Source organism: Rhinatrema bivittatum, chromosome 9, assembly GCF_901001135.1.
Source record: "Rhinatrema bivittatum chromosome 9, aRhiBiv1.1, whole genome shotgun sequence".
NCBI classification, from domain to species: domain Eukaryota; kingdom Metazoa; phylum Chordata; class Amphibia; order Gymnophiona; family Rhinatrematidae; genus Rhinatrema; species Rhinatrema bivittatum.
In genome coordinates, this window is record NC_042623.1 from 108,120,334 (window position 1) to 108,132,452 (window position 12,119).

Below are 12,119 nucleotides of genomic sequence, written 5' to 3' on the forward strand. Positions count from 1 at the left end.
CGATGGCTTTGTATTATTTAAACCCAGTGTAACTGCGCCATTTCTTCGCTGACCTGATGAAGAGAGGATAACTCTCAAAAGCTCATCGCAGATGTATTAAGTTAGTCCAATAAAAAAGTATCGCCTTCAACATGTTTGTTGACTCTTAATTCCCTTGTTACACAGGCTACAATTTTGGCACTCCTTTTTACTATAGTTTTCATAGTAGAAGTTTGTATGAAGTAATGTGACTGCTATGTTAGTCCACTTTGAATACATGGAAATAAAGGTCAGTAAACAAAAAAAGTTACCTTTACAAAAGCATATTTGAACAAAGTGTCTTACAATGGAGGCTCAAAACCATACAACATAAAACAGTACAAATGAGAGACACCATACAAACTAGTCTAAATGAAGCATACAAAACATGTACAGAAAAACAATCATGGTAACTTTCAAACGGGCACGCGGATGCTCATACGAACTTGTATCCAGGTATGCAGCCAGAGATAAGGCAATTTTATATCCTGCATGCGTGTTATAAAATAGCTTGGTGCATGTATGTGTGCTTCTAATTTTAAGCCTCCGTGTGCACAGCAGGTAGGTCAGCTTTAGGGCGCGCAAGTGAAGGAATTTTATAATAGACCCATGTCCAGCCCACGACCAGTTTCACCATTTCGCCCAGGCTAGAGCTAGGTCCTCCAAGCCTTTCTGGTTCTTCAGCCTGCAGATCCCAAGATAATTCAGACCCCTCAAACACTTCATAGATGTCTCGAAAAAGTTTTATAAAGATTGATATCTCCTCCATAGCATTATGGTACTGAATGCAGCAGATAGGTCTTGGAATAAATTTCACCTAAGATGAGCCAGTACTGAAATAACATTCTTAAAAGGTGAAACCTTTTTTTATTGGACTAACTTTATATTCAGACACAGTCCAGATAGCTAAATTAGTCAGATAAACATATCCAGCAAACTTTGGAGGTTTATTTAATAGTGCAGATGCACTATTGAATATACCTGGCTAACTTTAGGTCAGCTCTTTGACCTAACTAGACTTAGCTGACTAACTTGTCCAGCTAACTATCAGGCCGATACAGTACAGTGCGCTCCGGTGGAGCGCACTGTTAACCGGCATTTGGATGCATGTTTTCGAAGTGTTAGCTCTACCCCTTATTCAGTAAGGGGTAACAGCATGTCGAAAATGCACATCCAACCCCCCCCTCCCCGAGACTAATAGGGCCATCAACATGCAAATGCATGTTGATGGCCCTATTAGTCATTCCCGCGTGATACAGAAAGTAAAATGTGCAGCCAAGCCGCACATTTTACTTTAAGAAATTAGCGCCTACCCAAAGGTAGGCATTAATTTCTGCCGGGGCCGGGGAAGTGCACAGAAAAGCGGTAAAAACTGCTTTTCTGTGCACCCTCCGACTTAATATCATGGCGATATTAAGTCGGAGGTCCCAAAAGTTAAAAAAAGGTAAAAAAAAAAAAAATAAATTTAAAATCAGCCCGCAGCTCGCGGGTTGAAAACCGGATGCTCAATTTTGCCGGCATCCAGTTTCTGAACCCATGGCTGTCAGTGGGCTCGAGAACCGACACCGGCAAAATTGAGCGTCGGCTGTCAAACCCACTGACAGCGGCCGCTCCTGTCCAAAAAGAGGCGCTAGGGACGCGCTAGTGTCCCTAGTGCCTTTTTTTACCACGGGCTCTAATTTAAATATTTTGGTTTACTGAAACGCGCGCACAGGACACTGGCCTGTGTGTGCGCTGGGAGAGTGGGCACTCGCCCGTCCTCCCGCGAACTTTACTGTATCGGCCTGTATATCAGCTGGTTAATTTAGCCGGCTATCTCAACTCCTTCCAGTTGCTCCCTTGGAACCCCCGTAACTTATCCAGCTGAATTCTAGCCACCTAACGTATTAGTGGCTAGAATTTAGCTGGATATGTTCCAAATATTAATTTAGGTGGCTAAATTTTGAGTTAACCAGCTAAATGCTTTTGAATATGGACCTCCTACATTTCTTGATTAGCTTTTGGGAGCTAATTCTTCCTTCCTCAAAGCATGACCAAATGAACAGGTCAGAGAATGTTCAGGCAAAGTCATTTTTTGCTCTGGCATACTTATATGGTTTTGACCTGAGGAAAGGCGTGTTAGCCTCTGAAAGCAAGTCAAGATTTATATTAAGTTATTCCAGTAAAAAGATATCTTATACTAATTTTTAAAAATGCATCGACCTTTATGTCCACACATAGTAAAACTTGAAATTGAGCTAAAATAAGACATGAAATGATTAGACTGGAGCACTAGTGCATGAAGAAATCCTCTCTTTTTACTTTAAAAATAAAGACATTTCAATCAAGATCTACAATTTAGGGATATTTAAAAAATGTTCAGAACACCATGGAGGCAGACATGTTGGCTACATAAAATTCCATCATGGCTACAAGACACACTGGCATCAGTTGTGTTATTCTATTTCTTGCAAGCATTACTTTCATTATGTTGATTTTCAAGGATAACTAAAAATTCAACAAGCAATGAGAATTCCTCTTTCCATCTTATTCCTGTTCTATCAGCTTCTCCAGTAGTCAGGACTTACTGGGGAGCGTAACAGAATGTCTTTTTCACTGACCATATTCCAAAACCATAGTTAAAGCAGTCAATGTCCCTGACCCTGTTTTTTGGTAATATGGTAAATAATCTACACATGGTTCCCATCATCAGTCCTATTTACACAAAGGTGAGAAAGCCAGATCTCCTATGTTAGCAAAACCACATCCTGTTGGGCAGAGGAGTATTCAGATTGCTCCTCTCTTTGAGCACGCTGCCTATTTCTAATTGTCAGAACACAGGGTGCACTGCAGGTCATGTTAGGCCTTTGCATGCAATGGTCCTGAAATCACAGAAGATCCAGCCATCCGATGACTTTACACAGCAAATGGACATTGGAATACATGGGTTTTACAAGCAAAAGGGAAAGTAATTCTGAATCCTCGTCTATGAAATATTTTAGAGGACAATTTTCAAAGTTATTTATGTGGGTAAAAAATGTTCTATCCATGCTAAATTTGTCTGTCTGAAAACTTCCCATTCTCAAGGCGGCTAAAAGCTTACATTAGCTGCATTGAGAAGAGGAAAATTAGGCACCCAGATGTCATCTTCAAATGTTCGAGAGAACTTTTCCAGCAAAATTCTACTTGTAGAAAAATCAGGTGCAAGTGACCATGTGCACTTTGTACCCGCAACAATTTCAAAGTGAAAGCATGCGAGTAGAAAGAACACACTGTCTTTCTCCCAAGGCAAACAGGTTGAAGATCACCCCCCTTTAGTAACCGATTGGAACAGCGGGTAAATGTGAAATTGCAAAACTAAAAGTAGAAGATTGCACCAACAATGTAGTGATTTTACACTCTACATAGGGCATTTATGGACAGTTGTTTTACAAAAATCACAAGGTCAATACCAGCTCATTCTGGAAAGCATATCAAATGGGCTGTTGATTGATCAGTCTTCGGAGAATATAATAAAACTGTTGGGGTCTGCAGACAAAGAGTATCTCAACCGTTACAGAGGAAGAACCTCAGTCATGTGCAAATACAAAACCTTCATCATAAGCAAACCGCAGCAAGTGATATCCTCATAAAAATCATACTTTCATTTAATAAAGTTTGATAACTTTCTGTTCAAAAGAATTAACCAGAAGATGAGGTGGATAAAGTTTCCAAATACAAAACATTAACACCCCAATTTAAAAAAGGCCGTACGTGTAAATTTAGAGGGTTATGCGTGTGGCTGGGTTTTGCGTGTGCCGTGCACATTTTATAATGTGCCCAGCCCCGCCCGTTTCCCCCGACACACGCTGAAGTGCTGGCCTGTCTGAAAGGGGCTGGCTGGCCGGGACAGCGCCATTAGCTACTGTCCTGGGGAAGCGTGCGTCGGCAGCTGGCTGGCACACAGAGTCTACTGCTGCTCCAAAGGAGCAGCAAAGTAAATAACAACAAAAAAAATAAAAGCAGCTAGGAAGGGGTTAGGGTTTGGGAAGGAGAGGGGAAAGGGTAGGATGGTTAGGTAGGAGTATAGGGAAGTACCCTTCCAGTCCGCTCCTTAATTGGCATGGACTGGGAGGGAACTGGGGAAGCCCTGCTCACGTTGCTGTGCGTAGCTTTTTAAATCCCCTCCCCCATGTGCGCGCGAGTCCAGACCCGCCCACACATGCGGATTTTAAAATCCGGCGCGCATTGCGAATGGGAACCGTATTTTATTACATGTGCACACCGACGTGCGTATCTTATAAAATACCCGCATCTATGTTTTAAAATCTACCCCTAAGTTCTTCAAGTTGGGCATTTCATTTTTCTCACAGCACTTTCTAATCCTTTCCAATTGAAGTTCCTAATTTTGAAAATATGTGTTAGATTATTCCTGAACATTGTGTGCAATGGTCTCTCTGTTGCATTTTTTTCCTGTTCTTAACACAAATCAATGTTTAAAAACTGGCTTGGATCAACAAGAAAATTTGTTTCCTGGATTTTGAACATATTTTGCAAATTATGATCAATGACTAACACTTTTTCCTTGCAGAACCAATGTCCAGCAATGGAAAAGTTGCTCAGCTCACAGCAAATGGTAATGACATTGTACTCCAAATTCACATTTCATGTCCTTAAAGGGTTTAAATAATGCATATTTGAGAAGAAGGATATTTTTGATTTGTTTGAGTAATTTGCAGCACAATTCAGCTGCAAATCTTCTGGGACCAACTAGTTAGCCTAGATATACAATTTAGCAGTGCCTGCTCAGCTTAAGCAAGACCAATGGTTAATGTCCTACATTCATTAAAATACCAGTTGACGTCTTTCGTGGTCCATTTTCACCCTTTATTTGTCTTGTACTCTGTTCTTTTTGTTCTGACCTAAAAAGCTCTGTTACAGATGGTTAGAATAAAAGGTAAGACTTTAGTCACCAAAGTTACAGCCCAGTTTATTTTCATTCATAAATGGTGAGTGGGTTAGCAGAAGGAGATGGAGCAGCCTAGTGGTTAGCGTAATGGGCTGAGAACAAAAAAAACTAGGGTTCAGCTCCTCTGCTGAAGCTCTGGATCTCTGGCAAGTCACTTTATCTCCAGTTGCCATGGTACCCACTTAGATTGTAAGCTCTTTGGGGAAGGGACTTACTGTACCTGACTATTAATAATGCTGCCTTGAGTATTTGGAAAATAGATATCATTATGTGTAAAGCTTAATTTAAGATGGAAAAGGATAATGTTTTTTGGCCCAAAAATATCTTCCTGCTACTTTGGGCTTCCAACTCAATTGGAACCAGCTTTTGTAGCGTTACAAGGCTATGTGCCTTCCTTTATAACTATCTGGAAACTTTCCCTCCATTTTACATCTCCTCCAAACTCACTAGCGGGCCGATACAGTAAAAGTCGTGGGAGAACGGGCGAGCGCACAGGCCACTCTCCTGTGCGCACGATTTAGTATTCAAATGAGGGCCCACGGTAAAAAGAGGCGATAGGGACACTAGCGTGGCCCTAGCACCTCTTTTTTGACAGGAGCGGCGGCTTTCAGCGAGTTTGACAGCCTACGCTCAATTTTGCCGGCGTCGGTTCTCAAACCTGCTGACAGCCACGGGTTCGGAAACCGGACGCCGGCAAAATTGAGCGTCCATTTTTCAACCCGCGAGCCACGGCTGATTTTAAATTATTCTTTACTTTTGGGACCTCTGACTTAATATCGCCATGATATTAAGTCGGAGGGTGTACAGAAAAGCAGTTTTTACTGCTTTTCTGTACACCCTCCGTACAGTTTTTACTGTACGGAGGGTGTACAGTACACCCTCTGTACAGTTTTTACTGTACACCCTCTGTACAGTTTTTACTGCTTTTCTGTACACTTTCCTGGTGCCGGCAAAAATTAACGCCTACCTTTGAGTAGGCGCTAATTTCTGAAAGTAAAATGTGCAGCCCATAGGTATCGTTGTTGCACAATGACTGGAATGCCCTCCCTCCCAGTGGCTACAAATGCTACATATGCAGTATCTCCAGCCCTGGCCAACTGGGGAATGGAAGATATGACCAGGAAATTGATTCAGGTCCTTAATTTGGCAGTGAACATCCAATCCTTTGGGCCAGCCCTTTAAAGGGTATTTTTTAAAATAATTTTGTTTGTTTTAACTGCTGATAGTTATTGATGTCAGACACGTAGTACTGCTGAACTGAGTGGCATAGAAAGACATCGGATTTACTTATACATTTCAAACTTATGACTAATGAAAATAATTTACATTCTGAAAAGCAAACTACAAATGGAATGAGATCTATGGTGGGGCAGTCACATCATTCGGAGTGCAAGCAACAAGCAAAATGGTATTGTTGAGTGAAATTAGCGTTATCAAAACTTAGAAAAATAAAAACGATATAAAAATTAAATTTAAATGCAAGGCCAAGGAGACCAAACACAACTGCTAAAAAAAGAAAAAAAAATGAGAATCCAAGCCTCTAAAGCTGTTATCCAACCCATGCGTTTCCTTTATAAATGTCAAAGAGTATGTGCTCTTTGAACGGCTGGAAGAAAGATAAACAGTGACCACCAGCATAAGATCAAAGGCAGAACAAGATGAAACCATCAGTGCAAAACCAGTCCTCTCTGGAGTTGATGCTAAGTTCAATTTACTTTATGCCTCAGACACTTTCAGCTTTTGAACAAATGCAGATGTACAGTAATTCCAGAGAACCGAGAACATTTGCTAATATTTATACAATGCTGACCAAATAGATCTGCATGCTTGTTGCCACTGTGTTTATGATAGCTTTCCAAAATAAAATTCTCCATTAACAGCAAAACAAAGATGATATGCTCTTTGTGAATTTTATTACAGCTAATCAAAACGTTCTTAAATGCAATCATACACCAGGCAAAAGATGTAATCATGTCAGTTTATTATGATTAATCCGCAAATCTGTTGTACCAGCATGAACTCTATGAGCCAATAAGAAACAATATATAAATTATTTATTTATTTATTTATTTATTTATTGTTTTTGTTATACCGAGTTTCATGATAGGCATCACATCAACCCGGTTTACAAATAACAAGGAGTGTAAAGCATAACGTAACGTAAAAAACAATATTTTCAATAAGAACCTTGAACTTTAAATACAGTGAATCAGAAAAAGGGAGAGGGAAAGTTACAAAAAACAAAAAAAGTGAATCAGAAAAAGGGAGAGGGAAAGTTACAAAAAACAAACAAAAAAAAAAATTAGAAACTTTATCACTAGGAAAATAATGTGGGGTTTTTTTTTCATTTAGTATGTCATGAAAACATAACCATCCTGCTAGATACTTTATTGTGAGCAATTTAAGTAAAAGTAGTGGCAGAAATATTGGTCATATAACAGTAGGATTTTTTCAGGAAGGATTTCTCTAGTTGTTAAACTCTTCCCCATTAGAGCAAAAAGCTTAAGGCTTATTGTAGCCTACTTAATACTGGTATACCTTATACAGTTAACATATGTTAGTGGCTTGAAATGATACCTCTGAATAGTTAATTCTCACAAATTAGTTGCTATGCAGAACAACTAAACCATAATGGGGGCAATTTTCAAAGAGCTACGTGGCGGCTGTATACATAAAGGGGACGATTTAAAAAGGCGCGAGCGTTCATGTGTGTGTGGTTCCTGAATGGACACGCTGGTTTTATAACATGCGTGCTCTGGCACGCACAGGTTATAAAATCCAATGGCCGCATGCAAGGCCCGGCCATGCCTTATCCCCCCGATTTTTACATGTGACGGTCTTATAAAATTTGGGCAAAAATTAGCACGCACGTACATAAGTAGCATGGATGCTATTTTATAAGACTAAAATGTGTGTGTCTACCTCCAGCATCATGCATAGATTTTAACAGGGAAAAATGGGTTAGGGCAGGGTTCAAAATTACGCATGCAAGACGCTCTTTTGTAAGCACCATACATGCCTATACTACCAAACTCGTTCATACACTTTTACACCAGCTAATTTAAAATGGGCTTGTTTTGTCGGCAGTTTTTGTGGGAGGGCTGGGTGAACTGGTGGGGGTCAGAGCTGGAGGATCTAGGTGGTGAAGGTCTGAGCGAACCAGTGGAAAATTAGCAAACCTGTGATTCCAAGTACGAGCACAAGAGTTTTCAGAGGTGAAGTATGCATATATTTTATAAAATGCCTGCCTCTACCTTTAATTCTGATATTACATACAAATCATTACAATTATTGCAGGTATAAAATTGTGCATACATTGTTATGAACTAGGTAGAAAAAATATGCTTGTTCCTGCGATACAAATATTTTTGCATACTGAAACGTATATGTGCCTACTTTTGGGGCATAAATATGCGGTATTTTATAGACTGTGCAGCTTCCATTTAGGTGCGCAAATGGGGCAGATTTTCAAAGGGGTACGCGCGTACCCCCCGAAAACCTGCCCCAAGTTCCCCCTGCGCGCGCAAGCCCTGGGACGCGCATAAGTCCTGGGGCTTTCCTGGGGGGCGTGTCGCGGCGGCGCGTCATCCGCGGCAGGGCTGTGGGCGTGGTTCCGGCCCGGGGGCGTGGTCGAGGCCTCCGAAACTGCTCCCGGGCCGGGAAGGTGCGAGGGGGGTGGGTGGAGGGAACAGAGGCAGGCTGCCCATTTTGCACAGCCTTGCGCATACCGACCCCGGATTTTAAAGGATGCGCGCGGGCGTACTTTATGAAAATCTACCCCATGGTGTGCAGAAGATGATTTTGAAAATTGGGCTCAATAAGACTAAATCTTAAAAAAAAGATGTCAAACAGCTTTTATTAGCCTGAAGGCATTTTTTTTCAGTACCGTTTTATGCACAATCAATTGAAGAAACAAAAATGATGAGAAATACACTTTTTGGACCAGATTTAGACCTTCTATATGCATCTTCCACCTGAAGGGGTTTTATATGTAAATAAGCCAATTTTGAAGATTAAAAAACAGTTTTGTATTTCTGCTTTGAGCTACTGGGAAAAATGATATAGAAGTTGTAGTAATTAAAAAATAAATAAAAAATAAATGGCATCTTCAGATGCCTGAACTAAGCACAGGTCAACTAGGCAATGTTTACCTTGAACGTGAAAAGCTTTAGATATTTACAAAATTGTAAAACTAAAACAGCCCCCGAAAGAAGATGGTTCAAGTTGTTGAAGCCCCTGGCAGTATCTCTACAAGTTTCTTATGTTTTGGAACCTGGAGTCCAAACTTTCACACACTCAGCAAAAAAGTCAAATGCCTGTCACGCTGGCTGACAACTGAATACAATAAATTACATCTTTTATTGGTCACGTGATAAACTCTCCAGGTCATACTGCGACCACTTTACCAGACAAAACCAGTCAGAGACACGGCTCACTTTCACTTCATTAGGACTTGTGTTCACCCTGACAGAGCAAAAGTGAAGGACATGTCAAGCCAGTTTAATGTGATAAACATATGTGCAAGGAAAGTTGTGATTTAATGTTCTGCGTTTTTTGTTAGGGGTTTGTTTTGGGGTTTTTTTTAATACATTTTAGTGTTAGCAAAACTGTAAACCTTCGCAGTTTCTTCCATAGTCTTTGTTATTCGGTATGCTTTAATTTCGAGAACGCATGCAGCGACAGTACTGTGAATGTTAGAATGTACTCCCCACAGGCAGGGAGAGGGGAGTGGTCCATCAATAGCTTTCAAACAAGGTTTGGCAGGTCAGAACACTACATGAGGAAGTGGAGGCTCCTCCAGAAAAGCCACACACATGGGATTGTGCTGAGAAACAGGCCAGGGAACAGCTGTGGACCTGCAGGTTATTGGAGTAAGCAGGCATCATGGAAGATCTAGCCAGGGCTACAGCCTGGGCTGTACTGTATGTTAGATACTGGAGTTTTCTTTGACTAATGCTAGAACATGAGGAGAAGGGACACATCGAGAATTGGTTTTGCTATTAATAGGAATCTGGTGGGGGGAATCTCTCATTCTCTCTTTTCTTATTTATTTATTTTTATTCATTTATTTAAGTTATTTATTTATTTAATACATTTATTTAAATTTAATACATTTAAATTTAATAAATTTATTTAATAAATAAATATTATTTATTTATTTATTTATTTATTTATTTATTCTTTGTACATTTTTTCATGCCCCCCTCTCTCCTCCAATTTTCATGGGTGCCAATTGTTAGTAAATAGACCCCCCCCCCACCCCAATAACGACAAGTCTATAAATATAATTTTATGTTAGTAAAGCAGTAAAGATGTCTTGCCTGAAGGACCCATGTCTCTGGTGCTGTGGGCTAAGTTTCTGTAAGCCTGCAACACTCGGGAGTCAGGGTCCATGTCTTAGTGCATAAAAGGATCAATCTCAGCACAGTAAATCAGGCTAACACAAGGAGGGTAACTTTATAATGAATGCACGTGTACACCTATACATACGGCAAAATACTCTGAAATCTTATATCCTGCGTGCAAGTACTATGCGCACATGTAATAAAATAGGCCTTGCACATGTATGTGCGCCCTTAATTTTAAACAAGGATGCAAACAGCTGGGAACTGTCTGCATTTACATGCACAAGTGTATACATTTTAAAGCATGCGCGTGTGAAGGAAATGACCCGTTTAATCAGTTTGTCCACCAGTTTGCCCAGTCTATATCTAGATCAGCTGGTTTTTTAGCCTGAACTCCCCCCAAGTTTTCCCAGCCCCCTCAAGCACTACATATGTGGCTAAAAATAGTTTTATTCCGACTTGCATCCGATCAATAGAAGAAGTACATTTGCGCAGAAATGAACTGGACACACGATATATTTGCTGTTCTACATCCGCGCATATCTCTCGCCCCTGTCCTGGAATATCCAGACCTGCCCTCATTCTGCCCCTGTTTTTACTTGATGCGCGCATGTGGCAGGTTTATAAAATTGGTCGGAAATGCGCATGTGCTAGATGCACGTTCATCTGCAATTTTTGGCGTGCCCATCTCTCTCCCAGTCCGCTTCTCAATTAGAGCGGACTGGGAGAGAACTGGGGAAGGCCGCGATGCGTCGCTGTGCAAATTTTGCTAAAAAGTGTTCCTCCCTTGCGTGCACGGATTACAAAATCCAGTGCGCATGTGCACGCAGCCTGCCGATTTTATAACTTATGCGCGCCACTGTGCGCATGTTATAAAATCGGCATGTCCATGTGCGCGTGCTGGGTAGTGCGTGCACATGGACGCGCACTTATTAAAATCTACTCCTAACTTCTTTATCTGCCACTCCCCCTCACTCTATCACGTCTAACTTCCCCGTATCTTCTCGCTTAGCTCATTCCTCATCTATCCTTTCCAATTTTCATCAGTCTTCCACATCTGAATTTAAATAAAATGAACTCTAATCCCATCTATCCAAATCAAGAATAAGATAAATAATTTATCTTGTTCGGATATTTAACAGACATTTTCCAATGAAATTTGGAACAGGTTTTTTTCAATTATAAAATAGAATTTGCAGCACAATGAAAGTTACATAACTGCGGATTGAAAATGCAGATATGATATGCAGATAGGGCCAGATTTTCAAAGGGTTACGTGCCCTGGACCTATTTTTAAAAGGCCCGGCGATGCGCGCAAGTCCTGGGGCTTTACTAAAGAGGCGGGAAGGGGGCGGGGTCAGAGGCTCCCGGCATAGCGGCCATTTCCCGCTGTGTGGCAGATCGTGCGCCGGCAGTTGGCCGGCATGAGCAACTTACTTCAGCCCAGGGCTGATGTAAGTTTCGATACAAGAAAAAAAAAAAAGAAAAAGGTAGGGGGGGGGGGGGGGGAAGGGCGGGGGGTAAGGGAAGGGAAGGTGGGGTGGGAGGGGTAGAGAAGTTCCCTTCGAGACCGCGGCTCAGTGCAAGCTCGGCATGTGCAAGGTGTACAATTGTACACCCCCTTGTGCGCGCCGACCCCCGATTTTATAACTTGCGCGCGCCTGCAAGTTATAAAGTCGGGTGTACATGTGTGCGCGCCGGGTATCGCGCGTACCTTTTAAAATCTACCCCATAATGTATTCTCCTTGTTTCACCCATTTCCTACCTTTCATTAGCTCTGGCTACTACTTCTACTTAACATTTCTACTAATAATACGATAAGACCTGGT

The 12,119-nt window shown here is 41.3% G+C and overlaps 1 protein-coding gene across 2 annotated transcripts in view; it reads right to left on the reverse strand.

Annotated features, from left to right (window-relative positions):
* PRICKLE1 (prickle planar cell polarity protein 1) overlaps nucleotides 1-12,119 on the reverse strand; it is a 198,604-nt gene that overhangs the window by 90,821 nt on the left and 95,664 nt on the right. The window lies entirely within an intron of this gene.